Here is a 27,710-nt window from a genome sequence, read left to right as displayed (position 1 = left end):
CTGCGAGTGGGAGGTAAATATCATTTTAAAATACAGTACATTATATAGCTTATTGTAGGTTGTGTTTTCCCACCATTTTTCTTCATCAGTAAATATGCAAATAAAAAATAAAGATAACCATACATAGAACATTTTACTTTAAGGGTCTATTCACACGTACAGTATTCTGTGCAGATTTGATGTGCAGGATTTCAAGCTGTGTTCAGTTTACATGGAAATCTGCAGCAGAAAATCCTGCGCATCAAATCTGCACAGAATACTGTACATGTGAATAGACCATAAAGAAGGAAACATTTCTCACAATCACAGCAACAATACTACTTTTTATTTTTTTATTTTTTATGTAACATGTATATAACACCAACATATTCAGCAGAGCTGTACAGAGACTGTCATTATTCATATTGGGGGAGATTTATCAAAACCTGAGCACAGATAGAGTGGTGCAGTTGCCCATAGAAACCAGATTGTTACTTTCATTTTTAAAGAGGCCTGTGAAAAATGAATGAAGCGATCTGATTGGTTGCTATGGGCAACTGGACAACTTTTCCTCTGGACGGGTTTTGATAAATCTCCCCCATTGTTCCCTGCTCACAATCTTAGGTGCATATTGACCTGTGGAAGTACCGTAAATGAGTCCCCAGAGACAAGCTCCATGTAGATGTTGTACTACGTCAGATCCAACAAAAAAAAGAAAAATTTTAATATATCACTCAGTACCTAATCCTGACCATGTACATCTAATTTTTATGTGTCTAGCACCTTTATTTATTTTTTTTATTACACTTTTAATTTAGCTCACTAGTCTGAATTCTTCTCATAGGGAAGGGGCGTGGCCTCACTGTGTAGGTCTCCGCCCCCTCCCTCAGTATGCTGTCTGCTCACATCTCCCCTAGTATTAGGAAAACTACAACTCCCAGCTTGTCCTCACTGACAGTAGCGGGACACAAGCTGACAGTGGGAGGATTTTTCCTCCAGCTCTGAGCCCTGCACTCACAGCTGTCAATCAGGGAAGTGTGTCCATGACATAGGTGATGACGCATGGACACAGCAGGACTAGTATGTGTCCAAGCAGGCAGGGGGGGCAGTTGTTTGACTGGCTTTTTCAGTATGAAATACTGAAAATTTACTAATGAAAGCAATTGCAAAACCTATTGGTTTTGCATGATTTACAACATATCAAAAGTTTTTGTATCTGACAGTGCCCATTTAAGATTGTTACCTCCAATAGAGATGGCTTACAAAAGGCTGTGATACATGGAATACCCCATGTGGGAACCCATTTATAGCAAGAGAGGAGAGCCATTGGCAAGAAGCTGTTCTTGCTCTAGTGGATACATATCATACGTATCGTAATAGTTCCATACCTGTACTGGTCCTCCATGCTGAAGGTTACCATTGCTCAAAGAGACTTTGGTTGTCTTGACAACATTGCCCTAAATTTTATCAACGCTTAAGGGTACGTTCACACATACAGGATCCTGCTCCGATTAGAAGCTGTGCTCAGTAATTTCATTTACTTTGAAATCTGCAGCAGCAAATCCTGTTCATCAAATCTGCGTACGTGTGAACGTACCCTAAAGGGATATTCGAGTGAAATACTTTTTTTTTTTTTCATATCAACTGGCTCCAGAATCTTAATCCTACCAGTACTTATCAGCTGTTGAAGTTGACTTGTTCTTTTCTGTCGGACAAGAGTGCTCTCTGCTGACACCTCTTTCTATCTCAGGAACTTATGGTCTTCAAGTTTATTTTATGTGGCTTTATTCAGAGAGCCATCAGATATTGTGATTCCCAGGCATCACTTGTAGTTCACTGTGCTAGACTTCGTGGGGACTTCTATGTAGGCGCATGACTTGCAAAGTCAACAAAATTGAGGCTCTAGTGCAATACCGTAAATCAAGTGCTTATGTGCTTCTTTGGCTTAGGAAAGTCCTGGTGAAGCCGAACCACTGTTGTAACTTTTATGGAGATACCAATAAAACATAACATTAAAAAATCCCTGTCTAATTTTATGTATGTCCCCCTCTGGCTCCCAAAATAGCTTTCAGCCATTGATGCATTGACTTCACTAGACCCCTCAAGGTGTCCTGTGATGTTGGGAACCAAGACATTAGAAGTGGATCCTTTGGATACTATTAGGTTGTGAGGTGTACATTCCTCCCATTGACATATGATATTGTAAAGAGATCACCTGTACCTTTTTATAGAACAACAAAGAAAAAAGAGGGGCTCAGCCTAATATGTAAAGCGGGGTGCTGCAATGGTAAACAGAACATACTACAGAAATTCCAAGAACAAAGAAGATACCATACAAATGTGCACAGCCAAAATGAGATGAGATAAATCAAATCATTTTATTACAGAACAATTACAAAAAGATACAGACATTTAAAAACACGTAAAAGGCTCAATACACTTCCGGTCCTAACACGTGTTTGAGCGGTGGCTGAATGAAGAGCTCCGCTCCTGACCCCGCTATAATCACCATCCCTGTCATCCATACGTGCTGCACGGGGGACTCTTGTGCACCCTCCCGTGCTCCTACTTCCTGGCATCGCATGGAGAAGTTTCTCTGCTGCGGTAGGGACCATGGACCTGCCCGCAGCCCGCCTGGGAGAGCACATGGTGTCTGGCAAGATGGCGGCGGATGCTGCTTTACACCACAGCAGCTCCTCGCTTTCCTTGTCTCAGGTGGCTGGAACAACAATGGACACGCAGGAATCCACAGGCAACCTGCAGGAGCCGCAGCGGAGGTCAGTGGTCGGGGCAGACCAGTACAGGGATATGGCTGAGGTGGTGGCTCGGCTCTTGCTGCCCGAAATAAAGGCCTCAGTGGAGGAGGCGGATGCCAGATGTATCTTGCAACTGCAAAGAGGAGTTTCATCCCATGCTTCACAGCTTACAGAATTGGAACAAAGGGTCTGCTGTTTAGAGGAGGAGGTGGGGGCTAGCAATGCCACGGTGCGACTCTTAAGTCGCTCGAACCAATTCCTGAAGGAGAAAGTGAAGGACTTGGAGAATCGCTCCAGGAGGAGCACTCTACGCATAGTTGGACTGCCTGAATCCATTATGCCGCACCATCTCACTCAGTTGTGTGCTAAGGAAATTCCCCAAGGCACTTGGTCTTAATATTGTCTGCACGGTTGAGAGGGGGCATAAAATAGGCCCACCACTGCATCTATTGGCTCAGTCACCGGCTGATGAACCTAAGCCCCATCATGTTATCATCAAATACCTGAATTATGCCGACAAAGAAGGCATATTGTGCACCTTTAAGAAGTCGCAAACCCCACTGATGCTACGGGGTCAGAAACTTCTGCTCTTCATTGATTATTCTATGGATGTTGCTAAACGTCGCAAGGTCTTCTCGACTGTATGCTCCTCCTTAGTGCAGCAGCAACTTCGCTTAGTCCTGTAATATCCTGCTAATGTTACGCCGAGTGCTCCGGGTCCCTGCTCCTCCCCGGAGCGCTCGCGGCGTTCCCCTCTCTGCAGCGCCCTGGTCAGACCCGCTGACCGGGAGCGCTGCACTGACACTGCCGGCAGGGATGCGATTCGCATAGCGGGACGCGCCCACTCGCGAATCGCATCCCAAGCTACTCACCTGTCCCGGTCCCCGGCTGTCACGTCCTGGCACGCGCGGCTCCGCTCCTTAGGGCGCGCACACGCCAGCTCTCTAAGATTTAAAGGGCCAGTGCACCAATGATTGTTGCCTGGCCCAAATCAGTCTAATTAGCTTCCACCTGCTCCTTGCTCATATAACCTCACTTCCCCATCCCAGCATTGCTGGATCTTGTTGCCCTTGTGCCTTGAGAAAGCGTTTCCAGTGTTTGCCATACCAGTGTTTCCCGACCTTCTGCTATCACCATTGACTACAAACCTTGCCGCCTGCCCTGACCTTCTGCTACGTCTGACCTCGCCTCTGTCTAGTCCTTCTGTCCCAAGCCTTCTCAGCAGTCAGCGAGGTTGAGCCGTTGCCGGTGGATACGACCTGGTTGCTACCGCCGCAGCAAGTCCATCCCGCTTTGCGGCGGGCTCTGGTGAATACCAGTAGCAACCTAGAACCGGTCCACCGGTACGGTCCACGCCAATCCCTCGCTGACACAGAGGATCCACATCCAGCCTGCCGAATCCTAACAGTAGATCCGGCCATGGATCCCGCTGAGGTGCTGCTGCCAAGTCTCGCTGACCTACCCACGGTGGTCGCCCAGCAATCCCAACAAATCACCCAACAAGGACAGCAGCTGTCGCAGTTGACCGCCATGCTACAGCAACTTCTGCCACAGCTACAGCAGCAACCATCTCCTCCGCCAGCTCCTGCACCTCCTCCGCAGCGAGTGGCCGCTCCTAACCTCCGCTTGTCCCTGCCGGACAAATATGATGGGGACTCTAAACTCTGCCGTGGTTTTCTGTCTCAATGTTCCCTACATTTGGAGATGTTGTTGGACCAATTTCCCACAGAACGGTCAAAGGTGGCTTTCGTGGTTGGTCTCCTGTCTGGGAAGGCCTTGTCATGGGTCACACCGCTCTGGGACCGCAACGATCCTGTCACTGCCACTGTTCAGTCCTTCTTCGCTGAGGTTCGTAGTGTCTTCGAGGAACCAGCCCTCGCCTCTTCTGCCGAAATAGCCTTGCTGAAACTGGTCCAGGGAAATTTTTCTGTAAGCGAATACGCCATCCAATTTCGTACCCTCGCCTCTGAATTATCTTGGAACAACGAGGCTCTCTGCGCGACTTTTAAAAAAGGCCTATGCAGTAACATCAAGGATTTGCTGGCCGCACGAGAAATTCCTGCCAACCTGCATGAACTTATCCATTTGGCCACCCGCATTGACATGCGTTTTTCTGAAAGACACCAGGAGCTCTACCAGGAAAAGGACCTTGATCTCTGGGCACCTCTCTCCCAGTATCCTTTGCAATCTACCCCTGTGCCTCCCGCCGAGGAGGCTATGCAAGTGGATCGGTCTCGCCTGACCCATGAAGAGAGGACTCGCCGCAGAGATAAAAATCTATGTCTGTACTGCGCTAGTACCGAACATTTCCTAGTGGATTGCCCTATTCGTCCTCCACGTCTGGGAAACGCACGCACGCACCCAGCTCACGTGGGAGGGGCGTCTCTTGGTGTGAAGTCTGCTTCTCCACGTCTCACTGTGCCCGTGCGGATTTCTCCTTCTGCCAAATCCTCCTTCTCAGCTGTGGCCTTCTTGGACTCTGGTTCTGCGGGAAATTTTATTTTGGCCTCTTTTGTTAATAGGTTCAACATCCCTGTGACCCGTCTTGTCAAGCCGCTCTACATTTCCTCGGTCAACGGAGTAAAATTGGACTGCACTGTGCGTTACCGCACAGAACCCCTGCTTATGAGCATTGTACTGCATCACGAAAATTTTTTATTTTTTGTTCTGCCCAACTGCACCTCTGAAGTCCTCCTCGGTCTGCCATGGCTCCAACGCCATTCTCCTACCCTTGACTGGACCACCGGGAAGATCAAGAGCTGGGGTGCTTCTTGCCACAAAAAATGCCTCACGTCTGCTCTCAGTCCCGTCAGTCAAACCTCAGTGACTCCTCCTATACCAGGTCTCCCCAAGGCCTATCAGGACTATGCCGATGTTTTTTGCAAAAAACGAGCAGAGATTTTGCTTCCTCATAGCCCCCTTCCTGTTAACACTCTGCCCCGTGGCAACCTTCACCCTCTGCCCCCCCCCTCCCCATTCCCACTTCTTCTGGACTGCCTGCCATTGATGAATTTACCCAGGACTTCTCTGTCTTCCAGAAAGAAACTCAAGAATCGCTCCCAATGGCCTCGTCTCATGTGAAGCGACAAAAAGAGGGGGAGACCTAAGGGGGGGGTACTGTTACGCCGAGCGCTCCGGGTCCCTGCTCCTTCCGGAGCGCTCGTGGTGTTCCCCTCTCTGCAGCGCCCCGGTCAGACCCGCTGACCGGGAGCGCTGCACGGACACTGCCGGCGGGGATGCGATTCGCATAGCGGGACGCGCCCATTCGCGAATTGCATCCCAAGCTACTCACCTGTCCCGGTCCCCGGCTGTCACGTCCTGGCGTGCGCAGCTCCGCTCCTTAGGGCGCGTGCACCAGCTCTCTAAGATTTAAAGGGCCAGTGCACCAATGATTGGTGCCTGGCCCAAATCAGTCTAATTAGCTTCCACCTGCTCCTTGCTCATATAACCTCACTTCCCCTTCCCAGCATTGCCGGATCTTGTGGCCCTTGTGCCTTGAGAAAGCGTTTCCAGTGTTGCTATACCAGTGTTTCCTGACCTTCTGCTATCACCATTGACTACGAACCTTGCCGCCTGCTCTGACCTTCTGCTACGTCTGACCTCGCCTCTGTCTAGTCCTTCTGTCCCATGCCTTCTCAGAAGTCAGCGAGGTTGAGCCGTTGCCGGTGGATACGACCTGGTTGCTACCGCCGCAGCAAGTCCATCCCGCTTTGCGGCGGGCTCTGGTGAATACCAGTAGCAACCTAGAACCGGTCCACCGGTACGGTCCACGCCAATCCCTCGCTTACACAGAGGATCCACATCCAGCCTGCCGAATCCTAACAGCTAAACTGAAGATTTTCTTTCCGAATGGAAATTCCGAGACCATCACCACTTCGGAAAGCACTACTGCTAGGCTGGTCTCCCTGAGCCTACCGGATGGCAGATCCCGTATGCAGCAAAAGCGCCATTGCATGGACAAGGACTCTACCTTGTCACTGCAACCTACCTGAACTTACCTGTCACCTTTGATGTTCCAGTGAGAGGCACTTGTGCACAGATTTTGTCAGCCATGCAGGGGGAACGTGTTTGAGGAGTTGCTCAATACTCTTCTTCACGGACGATTTATTTTTGTTTGTTTTTGGGACTGCTGCACCACCCTTCTCATATAGCTCAGTTTTGCTGCGCCTGGTACCTACACTACCTGGGGGGGGGGGGTCTTAATTTTTGTTCTACTGTATTATATTCTGATATTTTCTGCCTATTTATCAGTTCTTACATAGGGCGGTGGGTGCGGGGTTACTGATTGCTGTTATATTAGCTAGGTTGGGGGAGGGAATGGAAGTGAGGTGTAGCTAAATGGTTCTGTGGAGTGAGGGTACAGTGCGCCCTCAGGGGTACGCAAAATAATTGAAGTCTGTTATGTTCTTTAGCACTGCTGAGCCTCACATTTGCTGGGTCTTACTTGGTCTCTGGGTAGGCCTAGGGTTTGGCAAGTTTCTCTTTCTGTGGCCTGCTCTTTGGTCGTTCTATGGCTCTTTTTCATGTTTCCGTCTTCTCTTCCTCTGTTTTTGCTTTTTCTATTTTTCTTCTTCCTTTCCTTCACTGCATCTCCCCATTTGGTTGTCTGCTGGCAGTCACATCATATCCCTGTTTTCCAGTTAGTAGTATATGATCTGCAATCATCCCCCAAAAGAGGTGCATGGTCCTTAGACATCTTAAAAAACTAGATGCTGATATTGCATTGTTGCAAGAAACTTACCTACTCGAATCTGATTTTCCTAGGATGAAACAAACATGGGTAGGGGAGGTGATGGGTTCGCCAGCTGACAACCGCAAAGCAGGTGTGCTGATCCTGTTTCATAAGAGATTACAGTTCTAGGTGATCTCGTCTGACGCAGGCACTGAGGGTCGCCTGTTATATGTTCTTTTAGACACAGCGGTGGGTAACTTGTCTTTATATAATGTATATGGTCCGAATATATCTCATCAAGCTTTTTTCTCTTCTCTAGAAGCCAAGTTGTTGCAGGATGGTAGAGTGGAGGAGGACAGAAAGCGCACCAGAGACTGTGTATCTGAGAGTTCCAGTGGGGATGACTCCCTACTTCTCGTTACTGAATCTACATTGCTGATGGATGTGTGGAGGCATTTTAACCCTATGGGTCGTGAGTATACGCCTTTTTCCCATGCACAAAACGCCTGGTCTAGAATAGACTTTGTCCTAGCCTCTCAGGGTCTTCTGTCGAGGGTGGAGGAGATACTTATTTCTGACTTGGTCATTTCAGATCACGCCCCTGTATGCCTTACATTGCAAGACTTCCATCCCAAAGGTACAGACATTTTGTGGAGGTTCCCCGCTTTTCTGGCATCTGATACAGATTTTCTTGCTCAGTTAAAAGGATGGTGGCTAGAGTACACCTCCACAAATGCCTCCTCTGCTGATAAGCCAGCTTTATTTTGGGATACTGTGAAAGTAGTTCTGAGGGGTCGCATTATCGCTTATGTAGCTGCTAAAAAGAAAAAGTGTAGGACAGCATATGAAGCATATACTGTTAAGTTGCTGGATGCTTACACTAGCTTCCTGGGGTCACCCTCACCAGACAATAAAGATTTGTGTGTGGAGGCTTAAATGGATTTTGAAGCTAGCTTGGCGGCGTGGGATAACATTTTCAGGGACCAGAGGTCAGTAGATTTTTTAAAGTTAAGGAATAAGGCTGGCAAATTGCTTGCATGTCCAAACCGCAGAGAAAGGGGGAATTTATTAGGGAACTGGTAGATTAGGCAGGCAACAAACACACTCACCTCAAGACCATCAACTCCATTCTTCAACAATTCTATCAACGTCTCTACGCTAATATCGAAGTAGATGAGCAGAGCGGACAGTGTTTCCTAGATGCTCTGTCTCTTCCCAAGGTTGCTGAGGAGGATATAGTCATGCCCAATTCCCCTATAACTACTGAGGAGGTGTCAGCGTGCATTAAAACATTTTCCTCTGGGAAAGCACCCGGACCTGATGGCTTTGGGGGAGAGTTCTATAAAGCTTTAGAGGCTGCTGATATTTTGAGTCCTTTGGCCACACTTTTTAATGCCATCTTGGGGGGGGGGGGGGGGGGGAGCGTATATAAAGGTCCTTTAAAAAACAGAGGAAGCCACCAGACAAACCAGGATCTTATAGAGCCATCTCCTTAATAAATCAAGATTTAAAACTGTTAGCTAAAATTATGGCCAATAGGTTAGCCTCCCTGACCTTTTGGGTTCCCATTAAACGGGCTTTGTTAAGGGTCGATCTGGAGTGACCAATATCCGCTCGGTACTAGCAGCGATAGATGTAATGAGCAGGGGGGGATACTGTGCAGACCCGGCAGGCCTCTTGGCCATTGACATGGAAAAAGCGTTAGATAATGTGAGTTGGACCTGGCTGCGTGGTGTCCTTGACTGCTTTGGATTCTCAGGTGCCTTCTGAACTTTTATTGATGCCCTGTATATGTCACTGTTATCAAGAATTTCTACACCAGGTTTCCTATTTAGTAACATCCATTTACAGAAGAGTACAAGGCAGGGTAGCCCCCTGTCACCCCTCTTGTTTGACCTTGCCCTTAAGCCATTGGCGGTATATCTCCTGACCTCGCCCATATATAAGGGTATCATGGTGGGTGACCGAGAATTGAAGTTAGCATGTTTTGCTGATGATATGCTGTTGTTTATGAGTTCCCCTAATACCCAGCTACACGATGTGCTTGATATACTGGCTACTTTCAGTTTATTCTAGCTACAAGGTCAACATTTCAAAGTGTCAACTCCTCTACCTGTGTGAAGGGAGTCATAGAACATCTTCTACTCTTGGTGTGGAGGTGACTACGAATCATATTGTGTACCTGGGAATTAAGATTGTCCGACATCCTGCCTCCCTTTATAAACTTAATTATATCCCCCTCTTCCACAGGGTCTTACGTGATCTCACCAGATGGAAATCTCTGCCCCTGTCCCTTTTTGGTAGGGCCCACTTAGTGAAAATGGTTAGTTTTGGAAGGCTCCTCTACCCTCTACAGCTGATTGCTTTATTGTTGCATCATTCGGATGTCTCCCGTCTGCAGACGGCCCTCACTGCTTTCCTTTGGAACTGAAAGCATCCTCGTATTTCCTTTGGGAAGCTATGTCTACCCAAACCTGAGGGGGGTCTGCAGATGCCAGACATTCGACTCTACAACTTGGCAGCACTACACAGGCATGCCAGAGACTGGATGTTGCATACGTCCTGGTTCTCTAATTTGCGTGTGGAAAAGGCGCTGTGTCGCCATGGGATTTGGGTGCTCTCCTCCACACTCCATATAGTAACTTACCTGCAAACGTTAAATCGAGCCTTCTTTTGAAAGACACGATTGCTGCTTGGAAAGCAGTGAGGAAGCTCTTCGAGCTTCCCTAGATAATGTCCTTGGGTCTACCTCTCTGGAACTCGCCTACTTTTCCTCAGGGAAGACACAATAAGATTTTTGCTTTCTGGTATCGTGTGGGTATTAGGCAAGTTAGACATGTCCTGTCGAGCACTGACTGCTCTCTGCCCTCCTGGGCCGAGTTAGCGGACCAATATGATCTATGGGCTCCGCAAGCCTTCCAATTTCACCAGCTAAAGTCGTATTTGTGTTCCATGCCGAGCTGTCAGAATTTCTATGCCAATGAAAAGATTTTTTACGCTTTTCTAGGAGGGGCGGAGAGCCATCAGTCGATGTCAGACATATATTTTCACTTGAAGCGAGTGGCTCTTCACTCTCTGAGGGATACCGTATTTCAGTCCTGGGAGAAAGAGCTAGAGGTTCAGGATGCCACCTCTAAATTGATTATGGGTCTCTTGCAGGACAGGAAGGCGGTTACAAGTGAAACCTGGAGGGAGACTCATTTCCGTATCCTACTTAAAGCTACCTATGCCCAAAAATGTGATCAAGAAAAGGTGGGTCTCTTGCACGCTCTCTGGGACTGTGGGGGTGTATATAAGACAGGTGTGGAATGTAGATGTCCCTCTGAACCCCCTGGGTATGATCTTTCATTACATTCCTAGAGGATCACAGAATACTTTGGATAGTCTAGTGGCGGTAAAAGGGGTACATCTCATGTTGCTGTCAGCAGTTAAAGAGGTACTCCGGCACTTAGACATCTTATCCCCTATCCAAAGGATAGGGGATAAGATGCCTGATCACGGGGGTCCCGCCACTGGGGACCCCCGGGATCTCGGCTGCAGCACCCATCTCAATGGCTTCCGGCAACACTGGAGGCTTCGGATCCCGACCACGTGAGTGAAAGAGCGTGACGTCACGGCTCCGCCCCGTGTGTGACGTCACGCCCCGCCCCTCAATGCAAGTCTATGGGAGGGGGCGTGATGGCCGTCGCTCCGGGGCCTGATGAGAATGGGGTGCTGCGTGCGAGATTGTGGGGGTCCCCAGCAGCGAGTACCCCACGATCAGGCATCTTATCCCCTATCCTTTGGATAGGGGATAAGATGTCTAAGCGCCGGAGTACCCCTTTAAATGTTTATTGCGTTTATGGTTACAGAAGGAGATTCCCACTTTGACACAGATAGTGGAGATTATGAAGTGCATACTGTTTATTGTCCGGCTAGAGACCTTACGTAATACAGAAGTTAGGGCGGGAAAGTTTTTCAGGGACTGGAGGAGGTTTCTTGAATTCGCCTATCAGCCCCATGAGATTACGAAACTTATGTCCGACTTCTGACACTCTTCTTGGTATTGCTGGGCGTCTCTGGCAGGTACACTAGGAAGATTGCAAGTGGAGGTTTAGTACCGTAGCATCTCACAGTGGTGACGGTTTGGGGTGGAGCACGAAACTCTCTTATTTCTTCTTTTTTCTTTAGTTTTCTTTTTCTACTTCCTTTGTTTCCGTGTCTATTCTATATGTTGGTTTATCTTTCTCTTGTCTTCTTTGTCTCTCTTGTTCCAGGGATTTTACCCTGCTGTCTGTTGTGGGCCAGGTCCCTGCAGACTACTTAGGTCTAGCCTTCAGAATGGCTAGGGGTTTTAGTTGTTTTCTTTCTTTTGTTTTTGGGGTGTTTCTTTGTTGGGGGTAGTTCACCATTTTGCATTCAGGGGCAACACATTGTTGTATGGTGGGACACGTTTAGCTGTAGGTCCGAGTCCTCTGGCCTTTCTCGTCTGGAGACCTTTTTACTTGCTGGGTGTGGTTCTCTTCATGGGCAGAGTGGCGGTGCTCGCCATTTTTGAAGCTTCTCCCCTTAATTGTTCAGACATGGCTAATTTACCACTGTGTTATTTTGGGAATTTACTCCCCACTTTGTTCCCTATTTTATTATGCTTTTTTGAATATTGTATTTGCCACCCAGTTTCTGACTATATGAATCTGCATGTTGTTGTAATGTTATTTATTGAAATGTTAATAAAACATTGTTTAAAAAAAAAAAAAAGTCTCAACACAGAGCCACCCTACAAGACAGGGGGGAAGCCAATATGGCCCCCTCCTGGACTACCGTAATATATACAATGAAAAGATAACCCACTTTCAAAACAGGGAATCACTAAGATGAATAAAGTGCCTATACACACATATGATTAACAATATATATCAAAATGACATAATAAGGAAAAATGATGCATGAAGTGAGATAAAGTAATGCTGCCCTTAAGCAGGAGATACCAGCAATAGAAGAGAGGGTTAGGTCAAATATTAAGATGGTGGTCAGAGGTACGTTGTCCACTAAGTCCCCACGTGTTCCGTTGCATACATGGCCTTCAAATTTATACTAAAATGTATACTGATCTAGATCAGTGGTATTCAAATTTATACTGAAACTAGCTGAGTACCCAGTGTTGCCCTGTTATTCCTACCTAATCCTTGTATGGAAGGAAGAGCAGCAAAGGAGGAAGCTTTTTTCCTCATATCCCAACCTCATATGCCATCCTAATATCCCGACCTCACATCCCGTCCTCCAATCCGTCCTTATATCCTGTGCTCACATCCCATCCTCAAATGCCAACCTTAAATTCCATCCTCATATCCCATCCTTACATACCGTCCTCATATTTCCACCTCATATCCCATCCTCATAGCCCGACCTCATATGCCAACCTTATATCCTAACCCCATATTCTGTTTCAATATCCCATCCTCATAACCTATCCTCATATCCCAACTTTTTATCCTGTTCTTATATCCTGTCCTCATATGCCAGCTTCATATCCCGTCCTAATATCCCGAGCTTTTATCCTGTACCTCATATATCTTCCTCACATGCCATCCTCATATCCCATCCTCAGATGGGGCTGAGTTGTGATGAAGAGATTGTAAGCCAAAAATAGAAGTGGGCGTGGCTTTGTGGGAGTGCATGTGATTTGCACAAAAGGGTAGAAAATAAAAGGAGGAGTGACTTAACCTCCCTGGCGGTATGATTCTGTCTGGAAATTTGTACCAAAAGCAGTACAATTTTTTGCATTGAATTTCCCCCCCCCCCCCCCCCCTGCCCATTTCACATCTCCCCCGTCACATTCCCCTCCCTTGTCACATTCCCCCCCCCCTTATCACATTCTCCTCCCCCTTGTCACATCCCCCCTCCCTTGTCACATCCCCCCCTTGTCACATTCTCCCCCCTCCTTGTCACATTCTTCCCCCCTTGTCACATTCCCCCCCTTGTCACATTCTCCCCCGTTCATGTTACATTCCCCTCCCCCCGTCACATCCCCCCCTTGTCACATTCTTCCCCCCTTGTCACATCCCTCCCCCTTCATGTCACATTCCCCCCTCTGCCCCTCTGTCACATTCCCCCTTCTGCCCCTCTGTCACATTCCCCCCTCTGTCACATTCTCCCCCCCCCCCCCCTCTTGTCACATTCTTGTCCTGCAGCAGGATACACTGAGTTTGCCGGGCAGATTTCAAACCTAGTGTATTTGCTGCAGAACAAGCCCTTTCCCCTTCAGCCAATCACTGGCTTTACACCACTGTGATTGGCTGAAAAGTGAAAGGTCCTGTAAGATGAATAGTGAAGAGAGCAGGGACCGGAGCGCACGGAGGGGAACAACATCTGCAGGGACCGGGATTAGGTAAGCAAAAGTTTTTTTTTATTTTACTCCTTTTTCCTTTTACACTTAGCTCAGTGTTTTCTAACAGGGTGCCTCCAGCTGTTGTGAAACTACTACTCACAGCATGCCCGGACAGCCTTTGGCTGTTCGGGCATGCTGAGAGTTGTAGTTTTGCAACAGCTGGAGGCCCCCTGGTAGGGAAACACTGACTTTTAGTATTTTTCTTTACCTGCTCTGGCCAGCCCCCGCCACGGGAGCCGACCAAAGCAGATAATCGCATGTTTTCCCAGGGGCCGCATCGCTATATCGCATTGCTTTTGCGATATATCGTGCAGCCCGGCCGGCAACTCTGCAATTCTACCCCGAGCGTGACTCGGGGTTACCGATCCTGGCAGGTAAAATTAACGCTCTGGATTACCGCTCAGGAGGTTAAAGGATGGGCGTGTCTTTACGAGATGGGTGTGGTATGCGTGGAGGGTGTGGCATATAAGTAACATATGACCAAGTATTATTGAAATATCTCCAGCCGTTTGGAAGTTATGCAGTGAGATATATTTCCCTTAGACTTGTGCGGGACTTTGAACAAAAACCCTGACCATCGCAAATGGGGGTAGGTAAGGGTTAATCAACCTATGCTATATTTTTAGCTGTTATAAGTAACATGTGTACCAAATTTCATGGAATTATCTTTTGCCATTTGGAAGTGATGCTGGAATCAAAACCCGTCGAGAGGAAAAGTTGGTGAGTTGCCCATAGGAACCAATCAGATCGCTTCTTTCATTTCTCAGAGGCCTTTTAAAAAATGAAAGAACAATCTGATTGGTTGCTATGGGCAACTCAGCAACTTTTCCTCTGGACAGGTTTTGATAAATCTCCCCATTGAGCTATATATACAGTATATATATATATATATATATATATATATATATATATATATATAGTACAGACCAAAAGTTTGGGCGCACCTTCTCATTCAGAGTTTTCTTTATTTTCATGACTATGAAGATTGTAGATTCACACTGAAGGCATCAAAACTATGAATTAACACATGTGGAATTATAGACATAACAAAAAAGTGTGAAAATGTCATATTCTAGGTTCTAGCCACCTTTTGCTTTGATTACTGCTTTGCACACTCTTGGCATTCTCTTGATGAGCTTCAAGAGGTAGTCACCTGAAATGGTCTTCCAACAGTCTTGAAGGAGTTCCCAGAGTTGCTTAGCACTTGTTGGCCCTTTTTGGCTTCACTCTGCGGTCCAGCTCACCCCAAACCATCTTGATTGGGTTCAGGTCTGGTGACTGTGGAGGCCAGGTCATCTGGCACAGCACCCCATCACTCTCCTTCTTGGTCAAATAGCCCTTACACAGCCTGGAGGTGTGTTTGGGGTCATTGTCCTGTTGAAAAATAAATGATGGTCCAACTAAACGCAAACCGGATGGAATAGCATGCCGCTGCAAGATGCTGTGGTAGCCATGCTGGTTCAAATCCCCAACAGTGTCACCAGCAAAGCACCGCCACACCATCACACCTCCTCCTCCACACCAGCACACCTGTGAAGTGAAAACCATTTCAGGTGACTACCCCTTGAATGTTATTATTATTTTTTTTTATATTGATCTAGACCAGTGGTCTTCAAACTTATACTAAAGCTTATACTGATCTAGACTAGTGATGGCGAACCTTTTTGAGCCCGAGTGCCCAAGCCGTAATGTACGCCAACTTTTTTTCCCTCAAAGTGCCAGCACAGCAATTAAATGGGTACTACCATGCTGACAACTTATCCCCTATCTAAAGGATAGGGGATAAGTTGCCTGATCGCGCCGGGTCCCGCCGATCTCGCACGCAGCACCCCGCTCTCATCAGGCCCCAGAGCGAACATCCGCTCCAGGTCTGATGACGGGGTCAGTGATCGTGATGTCACAGCTCCGGCCCCGTATGACGTCACGCTCCGCCCCTCAATGCAAGTCTATGGCAGGGGGCGAGACAGCTGCCATAGACTTACATTGAGGGGCGGAGCGTGACGTCACATGGGGGAAGAGCCGTGACGACACGATACTCCAGCCCCGTGATCGGCAGTCATCAGACCCGGAGCTGATGTTCGCTCCGGAGCCTGATGAGAGCGGGGTGCTGCATGCAAGATCGCAGGGGTCAAACTTATACTAAAGCTTATATTGATCTAGACTAGTGATGGCGAACCTTTTTGAGCCCAAGTGCCCAAACCATAATGTACGCCAACTTTTTTCCCTCAAAGTGCCAGCACAGCAATTAAGTTTAGAAAAAACAACTTAGGTAGGCAGTATGTTCCCCCACATTAGTTTGAAGTTCCCCCACATTAGGTTGTAGTTCCCCCACATTAGGTTGTAGTCCCCCCACATTAGGTAGGCAGTATAGTTCCCCCACATTAGGTTGTAGTTCCCCCACATTAGGTAGGCAGTGTAGTTCCCCCACATTAGGTTGGCAGTATAGTTCCCCACATTAGGTAGGCAGTATAGTTCCCCCACATTAGGTTGGCAATATGTTCCCCCACATTAAGTTGCAGTTCCCCCACATTAGGTTGTAGTTCCCCCACATTAGCTGCAGTATAGTTCCCCCACATTAGGTTGGCAGTATGTTCCCCCACATTAGGTGCAGTATAGTTCCCCCACATTAGGTAGTAATCCAACCACATTAGGTGCAGTATAGTTCCCCCCACATTAGGTTGGCAGTATATTCCCCCACAATAGGTTGCAGTTTCCCCACATTAGGTTGGCAGTACGTTCCCCCACATTAGGTGCAGTATAGTTCCCCCACATTAGGTTGTAATCCCCGCACATTAGGTGCAGTATAGTTCCCCCACATTAGGTTGGCAGTATCTTCCCTCACATTAGGTTGTAGTTACCCCACATTAGGTTGCAGTTCCCCCACATTAGGTTGGCAGTATGTTCCCCCACATTAGGTGCAGTATAGTTCCCCCACATTAGGTTGTAATCCCCCCACATAAGGTGCAGTATAGTTCCCCCACAGACATACAGCCTTCAGCCATATACAGTGTATGGCTGGAGGCTGTATGTCTGTGTACTGCCTCACAGTGCTCCGTCCACCACTCCTCCATTCAGGGGTCACGACCTACTGCTATGGCCTATAGGCCATAGCAGTAGGTCCCGGGACCAGAGGAGCGGTGGTCAGAGCATCGAAGCTGAAGTGTAGCTGGTAACTTACCATGCCGGCCAGCGCGCGTCCTCCTCCTCAGTCAGTGACATCCCTGTGTGCGCTACCTCCCAAAGGCCCTTCATTTCTAAAGTTAACGCGGGGCCGCAGAAAGTTAACCGGAACATCCTTGTGTCCCGAAAAGATCTTTCAGGACACAGGAATGTCCCGGTTTGCCCCACCTGGCGGACTATGGCTGCGTGCCCACAGAGGGGGTTCAGCGTGCCACCTGCGGCACTCGTGCTATAGGTTTGCCATCACTGATCTAGACCATTGTCCTCAATTTTATACTAAAATGTATATGGATCTAGACCAGTGGTCTTCAAATGCATAATAAAATGTATATGGATCTAGACCAGTTGTCTTCAAATTTATTGTTGTAGTTTTGCATCATCTGGAGGTCCACAGTTTAAAGCCAACTGGTCTAGATCCATATACATTTCAGTATAAATTTGAAGGCCACTGGTCTACTGTGTATTAAAGAGGCACTTTCATTATGAAAAACCTTTTTATATATTGCAGTACTACTGATAAGATGTTTTTTTACAATTTTACAAAAAAAATCTAAAATGAAAATAGCCGACACTAGGGGTCATCTGTCTTTATGCAGACAAACTACTCTGTATTTTGCAGCATACTGTATACCGGCAGTAAAGTGTGTTGGTATCCAGTATAGGAGATCACCATTGCACCACTACAGCCTTCAGCTGTTCCTAAACTACAACTCCCATGGTGGGAGTTGTAGTTTTACAACAGCTGGGGGTAAAATCTTTATAAAACTCTGTTTTAGAGCTGTGTATTCTCCAGCTGTGTGCCTCCAGCTCTTGCAAACTACACACAAAGGATATGTGGGCATGCTGGGAGCTGTAGTTTTGAAACAGCTTAAGGCAACACTGCTCTAACACAGTGCTTTACAAACAATGCAGCTCCAGCTATTGCAATGCAAAACTACAACTCCAGCATGCTTGAATAGCCAAAGCTTTCTAACTCTGAATGACAAAGAAGCTGAGCAGACATTTAAGAGTATGTGAAAGCTGAATGATAGCATCCAGCTTTACTAGGAACAGATAGAAAATGTATGCATAAAACCTGCTGTGCAGTGATTTGCAGACTGCCAGGCTTCTCCCAGACTAAGAGCAGATGAGTCATCACAGTGAGGGAGAGAGAAGGACATGCCCCCTCCACAAGGTAAAAAGAAAAAGCAAGTGAGCAACATACATTGCTCAAAAAAATAAAGGGAACACTAAGATAACACATCCTAGATCTGAATGAATGAACTAAACATATGAAATACTTTTGTCTTTACATAGTTGAATGTGCTGACAACAAAATCACACAAATATTATCAATGGAAATCAAATTTATCAACCGTTGGAGGTCTGGATTTGGAGTCACACTCAAAATCAAAGTGGAAAACCACACTATAGGCTGATCCAACTTTGATGTAATGTCCTTAAAACAAGTCAAAATGAGGCTCAGTAGTGTGTGTGTCTGTGGTGCAACATGGCATTGGTGGATGGAGCGAGACATGATGTCCCAGATGTGCTCAATCGGATTCAGGTCTGGGGGAGGGGGGCGGGCCAGTCTATAGCATCAATGCCTTCCTCTTGCAGGAACTGCTGACACACTCCAGCCACATGAGGTCTAGCATTGTCATGCATTAGGAGGAACCCAGGGCCAACCGCACCAGCATATGGTCTCGCAAGGGGTCTGAGGATCTCATCTCGTTACCTAATGGCAGTCAGGCTACCTCTGTCACACACATGGAGGGCTGTGCGTCCCACAAAGAAATGCCACCCCACACCATTACTGACCCACCGCCAAACTGGAGGATTTTGCAGGCAGCAGAACGTTCTCCACAGCGTCTCCAGACTCTGTCACGTCTGTCACATGTGCTCAGTGTGAACCTGCTTTCATCTGTGAAGAGCACAGGGCACCAGTGGCAAATTTACCAATCTTGGTGTTCTCTGGCAAATGCCAAACGTCCTGCACGGTGTTGGGCTGTAAGCACAACCCCCACCTGTGGACGTCGGGCCCTCATAGCACCCTCATGGAGTCTGTTTCTGATCGTTTGAGTGGACACATGCACATTTGTGGCCTGCTGGAGGTAATTTTGCAGGGCTCTGGCAATGATCCTCCTTGCACAAAGGCAGAGGTAGGTCCTGCTTCTGGGTTTTTGCCCTCCTACGGCCTTCTCCATGTCTCCTGATGTACTGGCCTGTCTCCTGGTAGCGCCTCTATGCTCTGGACACTATGCTGACAGACACATCAAACCTTCTTGCTACAGCTTGCATTGATGTGCCATCCTGGATGAGCTGCACTACCTGAGCCACTTGTGTGGGTTGTAGACTCCGTCTCAGGCTACCACTAGAGTGATAGCACCGCCATCATTCAAAAGTGACCAAAACATCAGCCAGGAAGCGTAGGAACTGAGAAGTGGTCTGTGGTCACCACCTGCAGAGCCACTCCTTTATTGGGGGTGTCTTGCTAATTGCCTATAATTTCCACCTGTTGTCTGTTCCATTTGCACAACAGCATGTGAAATTGATTGTCAATCAGTGTTGCTTCCTGAGTGGACAGTGTGATTTCACAGAAGTGTGATTGACTTGGAGTTACATTGTGTTCCCTTTATATTTTTGAGCAGTGTATAAATGCTATTTGTTAGGGATATATAGGTTCTAGACACATAAAAATAATATGTACATGATCAGGATTAGGTACTGAGTAACATCACTTTTTTATTTAATTTTTTTGCTCTATGACGCTTTAAGTATTGAGATCAAGTGATGACTGATGGATTATATGAATTTAGGAACATCCTCTAGATCAGTGTTCTCCATACTGGGCACCTCCAGAGTTTTGCAACATCTGGAGGTCTAAAGTTTGGATACCATTGAGCTAAAGGATGTTCCTATATTCATATAATCCATCAGTCATCACTTGATCTCACTACACAGTAGTGCATGCTTGGATCAATGTGTTACCGCCCTGGTGACTCTACCCCAGTAGAATTCCACTCCACAATGCAGATTTCTCTACTCCCACAGTTATTCAGGATTTTCTTTACTGGGATTTATTGACACTTTTGTTTGGGTAATAATAGAGGCGCTTATATCATTCATCTCTTTGAAGCCAGCCACGTACAGTGCTCTAACACAGATGAATTGCCTGACCCGGTTATGAACCATTGTTGTTATTGCTTATAATTAAGGAGAATGAAGTCTTTTTGTCTAAGATTCAATGGAGCCGGAGCAGGATGTGTTGATTGGGATCCATCTGACGCTAATCTGTAAACCAAACAGTTCTTCACGCATGAGAGACTCTTCATAGATGACAGATAATTGTACAAGACGCCTAATGACCAACAATTTAACTCTTTACGTCGGCTTTCGTTGTTTTTTCCCAGAAGACAACAGCTAAATTTTCGAAATTCTCCCAAGTTCAGCAATAATGAGGCAATTAATCTCTGTGGCTCCTAATGCTTCTGGGTGGTCCTGGGCCTTTTGATACTTCCCATGAGGCTTATTGTGTGTGTGGGGGGGGGGGGGGGGGGGGGGGCTACATCCAGTCTATGACATTTTGCTGACCTTGTTATCATAGGTTTATTTGTCTTCTGCAACAAATGTAAACACTTGTTCAGATCATCCTGCTTTTCCATGATATGATTAATTGATCACATAACGGTACTCTGTTTTTTACTGTAGGGTTGAAAAATATTTTGCCCAAATCCAGATGAACTCCAGATGAATATCCAGCTCAAGTACAGATAAGAAGGGGATGACATATGCTAATTAGTAGCAATTATTTTGTTGTAAAAAGGCTTTTATTCCTAGAAATTCCTTGTGCTCACCTCTTTTTGCTTATATGGCATGCATGGGATAGGCTTCCTTTTGGTTTGCAGAAGCAAAATGATGTGGGTTTTGTAATGCACTTTGCATTTTCCATGAATCCTCTGGCTGAGGATCAGGTGGTTGATCACTCCAGCTGGGCATCTCATCAGGCTGCTAGTGCTAGAGGTTACCCAGGTGAACTATAAAACTCCGCAAGATTCCAGAGAAGGGATTACTGATGCCCTATTTTTTACCTTCTACCTTTATTTTTGTCTTTATTATAGCACAACACAATTTAAAATACCAATATCTCTGGGGTTCAAAATATGTATACATAAAACGCCTTCTTCACTGTAATAGTATTCTCATGTGGATACAGTGTACTGTGTATTCAACAGTGAGTTCAGCTTTTTTACTCAAGGAGTGCAAGGGTCTATTCACACAGCAGAATTTCCGCTTGCGGATTCCGCAATCCCATTCACACTTGTGAATTTCCACAAGCGGAAATTCTGCCGTGTGAATAGACCGGAATAAACCTGTAGCAATAGGCTTGTTGAAATCCAACATACCCCATCCTTCTTTCTCCAGGCATTTGCCATCAGGAGAGTTAGGATATTCCCATAAAAATCCTATATGTGCACATCCCTTATGTGTATACAGCTCCTATATGTTCACATCTCTTATGTGTACAGCTCCTATATATGTACAGCTCCTATATGTTCACATCCCTTATGTGTACAGCTCCTATATATGTACAGCTCCTATATGTTCACATCTCTTATGTGTATAGCTCCTATATGTGTACAGCTCCTATATGTGTACAGCTTCTATATGTGTACAGCTCCTATATGTGTACAACTATGTGTATAGCTCCTGTATGTGTACAGCTCCTATATGTGTATAGCTATGTGTACAGCTCCTATATGTGTGCTGCTCCTATATGTGTTTAGCTATGTGTACAGCTCCTATATGTGTATAGCTATGTGTACAGCTCCTGTATGTGTATAGCTATGTGTACAGCTCCTATATGTGTATAGCTCCTATATGTGTATAGCTATGGGTAAAGCTTCTATATGTGTACAGCTCCTATATGTGTACAGCTCCTATATGTGTACAGACCCTTTATGTGTATAGCTATGTGTACAGCTCCTAACTGTGTGCAGCTCCTATATGTGTACAGCTCCTATATGTGTACAGACCCTTTATGTGTATAGCTATGTGTACAGCTCCTAACTGTGTGCAGCTCCTATATGTGTACAGCTCCTATATGTGCTCCTATATGTGTACAGCTCCTATATGTGTATAGCTATGTATACAGCTCCTATATGTGTATAGCTATGTGTACAGCTCCTATATGTGTACAGCTCCTATATGTGTACAGCTCCTATAGGTGTGCAGCTCCTATATGTGTACAGCTCCTATATGTGTATAGCTATGTATACAGCTCCTATATGTGTATAGCTATGTATACAGCTCCTATGTGTATAGCTATGTGTACAGCTCCTATATGTGTGCTGCTCCTATATGTGTATAGCTTTGTGTACAGCTCCTATATGTGTATAGCTATGTGTACAGCTGCTATGTGTACATCTCCTATATGTGTACAGCTCCTATATGTGTATAGCTCCTGTAGGTGTACAGCTCCTATATGTGTATAGCTATGTGTACAGCTGCTATGTGTACATCTCCTATCTGTGTACAGCTCCTATATGTGTATAGCTCCTGTAGGTGTACAGCTCCTATATGTGCTCCTATATGTGTACAGCTCCTATATGTGTATAGCTATGTGTACAGCTCCTATATGTGTATAGCTATGTGTACATCTCCTATATGTGTACAGCTCCTATATGTGTATAGCTCCTGTAGGTGTACAGCTCCTATATGTGCTCCTATATGTGTACAGCTCCTATATGTGTATAGCTATGTGTACAGCTCCTATATGTGTATAGCTATGTGTACATCTCCTATATGTGTACAGCTCCTATATGTGTATAGCTCCTGTAGGTGTACAGCTCCTATATGTGTATAGCTATGTGTACAGCTGCTATGTGTACATCTCCTATATGTGTACAGCTCCTATATGTGTATAGCTCCTGTAGGTGTACAGCTCCCCAATCTCTGGAAAAACATTTGCCAAGACTAAAAATAATTCATGTCTCTGTGTTTGAGGAATGATACATGAAGACACGATGTTGTGTCATATCTGGGATTTGTGTATTGAAGATGAAGTAAAAAATGTGGGGATTCCATTATTTTTGTACACTGTATAATATTTAGTTGGAGTTTTTCAGTGTCATTAGTAACTTGCTAATATAAGACTGGCTGCTAAATTCTGTAATCCATTACTGCCCCCTAGAGGCCAGAGGACTAAACATGAGGACAGTCTGCTATGCTGTGTTTAAAATTCAGAACAGAATGATGTACATAAAACAAGTTATTGACAAGCCTCAGGGATAGATTAACCCCTGAGTTATCTTTGGCTCGTAATAGTTTTTTCCTAATTTCATATTCCACACCAAAATCTGCGGAAGCAAATCCACACCAAATGGCACACAATTTCAGATTTGCCATTAGATATTTATCTGCCGAGCTGCTATAGCATTTTTGTCCTAAAGTAACTGTTGTTTTAAAGCTGAGCATGTGATGCCCAGATATATAGAAAGTCTCATAGACTTTTTATAAAACAGTACACTCCTTGTTTCACTCTCCAAGGAGAGCCGAAGAGAAACAAACTGGCGCAGTACTCAGCTGAGCACTTCTGCTGTCACGTGGTGCAGGGAATAGTGCGCCCTGAGCTTACCCTGGACCCTTTTCCCTGCCTACTTGCATATCGGCCCTATATAGCAGATACACAACTGGGTGCTGGTCCCTTTGCTTGACTGAAGAGCAGTGGGGACACAAGTCAAAATAATAAACAGAACTGTGCGGAGGTCGGTGAAACAGGTCAGGATAGGAAGAGTTAACAAGCTATAACAAACAGAGAGGGAACAAGGATATTATATAACAGCAGGAATGCAAAGTAGAAATAAACAGCTTTAAGGAAGAAATAACAGTCTGTATATAGAGTACTGACTAACAGCCTCAGGACCAAAGCAATATACTTCAACTATGAGATAAATGACAATACAGGTTACCAGAAGATATATTGGCAGGTTTACCAGAAATAAAGTTGAGTGAACAAAAAAATTTAAGTCAGAACACTATACAGATCAGAATACCCTGGTACAGAATCACACAAACACAAATGACCAGGCATAGGGGCAAAGCAAGGAAAGCAATGGATCAGGACCTATACCATGGCAGAGTACAAAACACAAACAGACCTGAATACGAGTCAGGATACAGGTGGAGGTAACATATACAAACTAGACAGGATAAAACTGACCACAATTACAAAAGATCACAAGATAAACAGGACAAGGCTAAAAACTAGACAAATGGGTCAGAACTACAAAGCCATGGCAAAACAAAGAAACAAATCTGAACTGAGACCAACAGGACTTAAGCCAGAACAAATCTGAAACTCAAGAGCACATCCAGGAGACTGAGAAGGAATCAAATACCCCTCCTCAACTGCTGATTGGCCTGGACCTGTAACTACTAACTGACCAGAGTGCAACATGCAAGGCCTGGTCAGAAGTGATCTTTACATCTGCTCTTTTATTTTAGTGATTGGTGAGGTCACAGCTCCTGGAAGAAGGAGAAGGTGATGAATCATCAATTAAAGAAGTCAACCATTTAAAGTGTATCTGTCATTTCAGGTGACTTTTCAGGATGAGCTGCTTTATGTTTATATGAGGAGTAGCACTATTTCTGGCCATTATATGACTTGTATACGGCATCATCTTTAATTTGCTGTTCTCCTAGAATTGATGGGCAGAGCTCCCGACTCCCCTCCATAGACTTGTATTGCTTGTCTTGCAGACATAGGACAAAACTGAGCTGATTTTCAGAGATTTGAGAAGCAGAAGTGGAGGGGAGTTGTAGCAGGAGTAAGAAGCATTTTTGTCTAAGATAAAAGTTTCTATTATATAAATGTTTTTTTATATACGCTTGCACAATTGATTTCTTCAAAGTTTGTTCAAATGACAGTGCCTTTTTGTTAATAAACAAAAGAAAAAACTAAGTGGAGTTTATTAATCATTGCTTAGGTACCAGTAATTTCAATAACTGGATATGGAAGTTATAAAGGTATAACATCAGTTTGGCATCTCATGAATCAGGACTAAAAATGCTCCTTTGCCTAGATATTTAGGTTGCATACAGATATTTAGGATTGAGTCCCCTGAGCTTTAATTCCCTCTCAGAATGTCCACCTGGTGCTGGTGAGAAGAAACCGTCACAACTGTGTTTATTCTTATTTACTGGTCTGCAGAATAGCAGGAAACACTCCTCGGCCAAGTACTAGACCGCCAGCAATGGACATATGAGGTGGATGTTCTAAGAAGTTATCAAAACAAGAAGTAGTACCCTAACACTTATAAAGCAATATCTAGGCAAGGGGGCATTTCTTAGGTGCTGCCAATAGATTTTTTTGTTGTGCATGATCTATCAAGGCAAATACCCTTAAAGGGGTACTCCTCCCCTAGACATCTTATCCCCTATCCAAGAGAACATGTCTGACCACAGGGGTCCCGCAGCACCCTGTGTTATCTGCTGCACGGAGCGAACTTCGTTCTGTGCCTGATAACAGGCGAAACAGGGTCAGAGTATTGCGATGTCACGGCCCGCCCCCTCAATGCAAGTCTATGGGAGGGGTGTGGTGACTGTCATGCCCACTTGAGGGGGTGGGACATGAAGATACAAGGGGGTGGGGCCGTGACATCACGATACTCCGGGCCCTGTATCGCCAGTCATCAGGCACAGAGCAAAGTTCGCTCCATGCAGCAGATGACACAGGGTGCTGCAGGCGAGATTACGGGCTTTCCCAGTGGCGGGACCCCCGCAATCAGACTTTCCTTTGAACAGAGGAATGTCTAACAAATTTTCTTGCCAGAAGTTCTGCAGGCACCAACACAATAGGCCAGCACTAGGACCTCTCGGAAATAGGCCATGCCAATTCTTTATGTGGCATCCGGAATCAAAATTTCCAGGGAAGATGTTTCTGCCACGGAAGTTCTGTTGCAAAATCCCATGGAAAACAATGGGAGTCTGCTGCAACGGAATTTCTGAGCTGAATTTTTCTACCAGACACCGCTTTGCAATGCCGCTGTGTGAATGAGGCCTATGTGTCAGAAAAGAAGTGATGAGGAATCGGTAACAATGGCTTCTTTTATTTTTTTACCTCATTCTTAGCTCTTAAATAAAAGAGCAGCACAGCCACTTCAACGTCAACTGGCACGGAGAGCGAGTGATCTATCAGGGAATTCACAGAGATATTTTCCTTACGTGCACACTGTGAATTCTTGGCTCAATCGCACGCTCCCGGCGTCTGCCTCCTCCGTGCACCTGTACAATGTTAGAGGCAGAGAGCACGCTCACTCTCTGCCTCTAGTGATGGGAAAAGGATCCGGCACCGACACAAGAAAGAAGAGGAGACCGGGCACTGTTATTTAAAGTATGCACAGCGTGCACATAAGGAAGATGAGGGGCGCATGCGCTGAGGACCGTTGTGTCAATCACACAGTGGTCCCAGCGCTGACGTACAGGGGATAGGCTTGGCAGCCATGGGGCCTGGCCACACCTATCCAACTGTTGCTGACCCCACAAAAAAAGCATTTTTTCTAGCTTATAGCGACTTCGAAACACCAGCCAAAAGTATGCCAGCATTGCAACAGTAATTATCTTTATGGTGTTCATCTGAAAGATAAAAAATCAGTTGTGTTTTAATTTAATATTTAACACAATACATACCATAATACATCACATTTTCAATGACCTATTCTACTTTTTCAAAATGTATATATATATATATATATTTATATATATATTGTGATGACTCGCTCTTGCAAATAGGTGCGGTTGCAGTATAGAGGCAAGGAAGCTGCACTTTTCAAATCAAAGTTCAGTGTTTTATTCACACTTGGCACACAGCAAACAGTCTTTAAATGCAGAACCAAGAAAAACATAACAAAAGTCCACCTGCATTCCTTAGGTGTTTGTTCACACCTGGGTCCATGCCATGCGGCATCAAGCAAGTCCTTTCCAGGCCTCCAGGCAGACTGTTCACCAGCTTCTAACCTTGGAGCAAACGCAGGGAAGAACTCCACATTCAGGTCTCTCTGGCAGTGTGAGCGGCAACTAGCAAATCCCCTGCAGCTGGTGAAACAGGTTGCCTTTATGGCCAACAAAAGGCGGCCTGGATTGTGGGGAATGACCCCCACTCTGCACTTGGTCATTCCCAGTAAGAGCCGTCCCGGATTGACCTTCCAGCCATACTACGGCCACAGTGTCAGACTGCATCGCAGCACAGACACTGAATTAATACCGGCTCTTACTTCACCAAAGCCAGGAGCCTTGGTGACACATATCGCCCATCCACCACAATGGCTTTAACCTTCTCACAATATATATATATATATATATATATCTCCAAATGGCGGAGGACAGCACAACCACTAAAGATCTTGAAGCGGTAATCCGGGTGCAATAGGCAAAAAACGTGGTCCCAGTCGCAGACCACATCCATAGATACCAGCAATAAGTCCAGCAGCACTCACGGGATCAAGTAGAAACACAGCAGTGTTTATTAAACCATGTATAATGCAACGTTTCAGTGATATCCACCACCTTTTTCAAGCATGGTATACAAATGTGCAAAACAGACCTTTATATGGTGTCATATTAAGTTAATTACAAAACTCCAATCAATATAATCAAATAAATTTCACACAGTAAAAAAGACATAAACAATACAAAATTCATAATATAGAAAGTGCAGGTAATGACAGTGTGTTAAGAAACAACAATGGTCACCGTATATACAGTAGATCATCGTTGT

At 45.7% G+C, this 27,710-nt stretch overlaps 1 long non-coding RNA gene across 1 annotated transcript; it reads left to right on the top strand.

Moving 5' to 3' along the window:
* Positions 1-7,770: 7,770 nt before the first annotated feature.
* On the top strand, positions 7,771-20,918 carry LOC130361581 (uncharacterized). Its single transcript, XR_008891071.1, has 3 exons — positions 7,771-7,879; positions 10,567-10,659; positions 20,645-20,918. It is a non-coding gene; the product is annotated as an uncharacterized LOC130361581 (long non-coding RNA).
* Positions 20,919-27,710: the final 6,792 nt, after the last annotated feature.

Source organism: Hyla sarda, chromosome 3 (assembly GCF_029499605.1).
Source record: "Hyla sarda isolate aHylSar1 chromosome 3, aHylSar1.hap1, whole genome shotgun sequence".
In the NCBI taxonomy this organism is placed as follows: domain Eukaryota; kingdom Metazoa; phylum Chordata; class Amphibia; order Anura; family Hylidae; genus Hyla; species Hyla sarda.
This window is presented reverse-complemented; position numbering and strand designations above follow the sequence as displayed.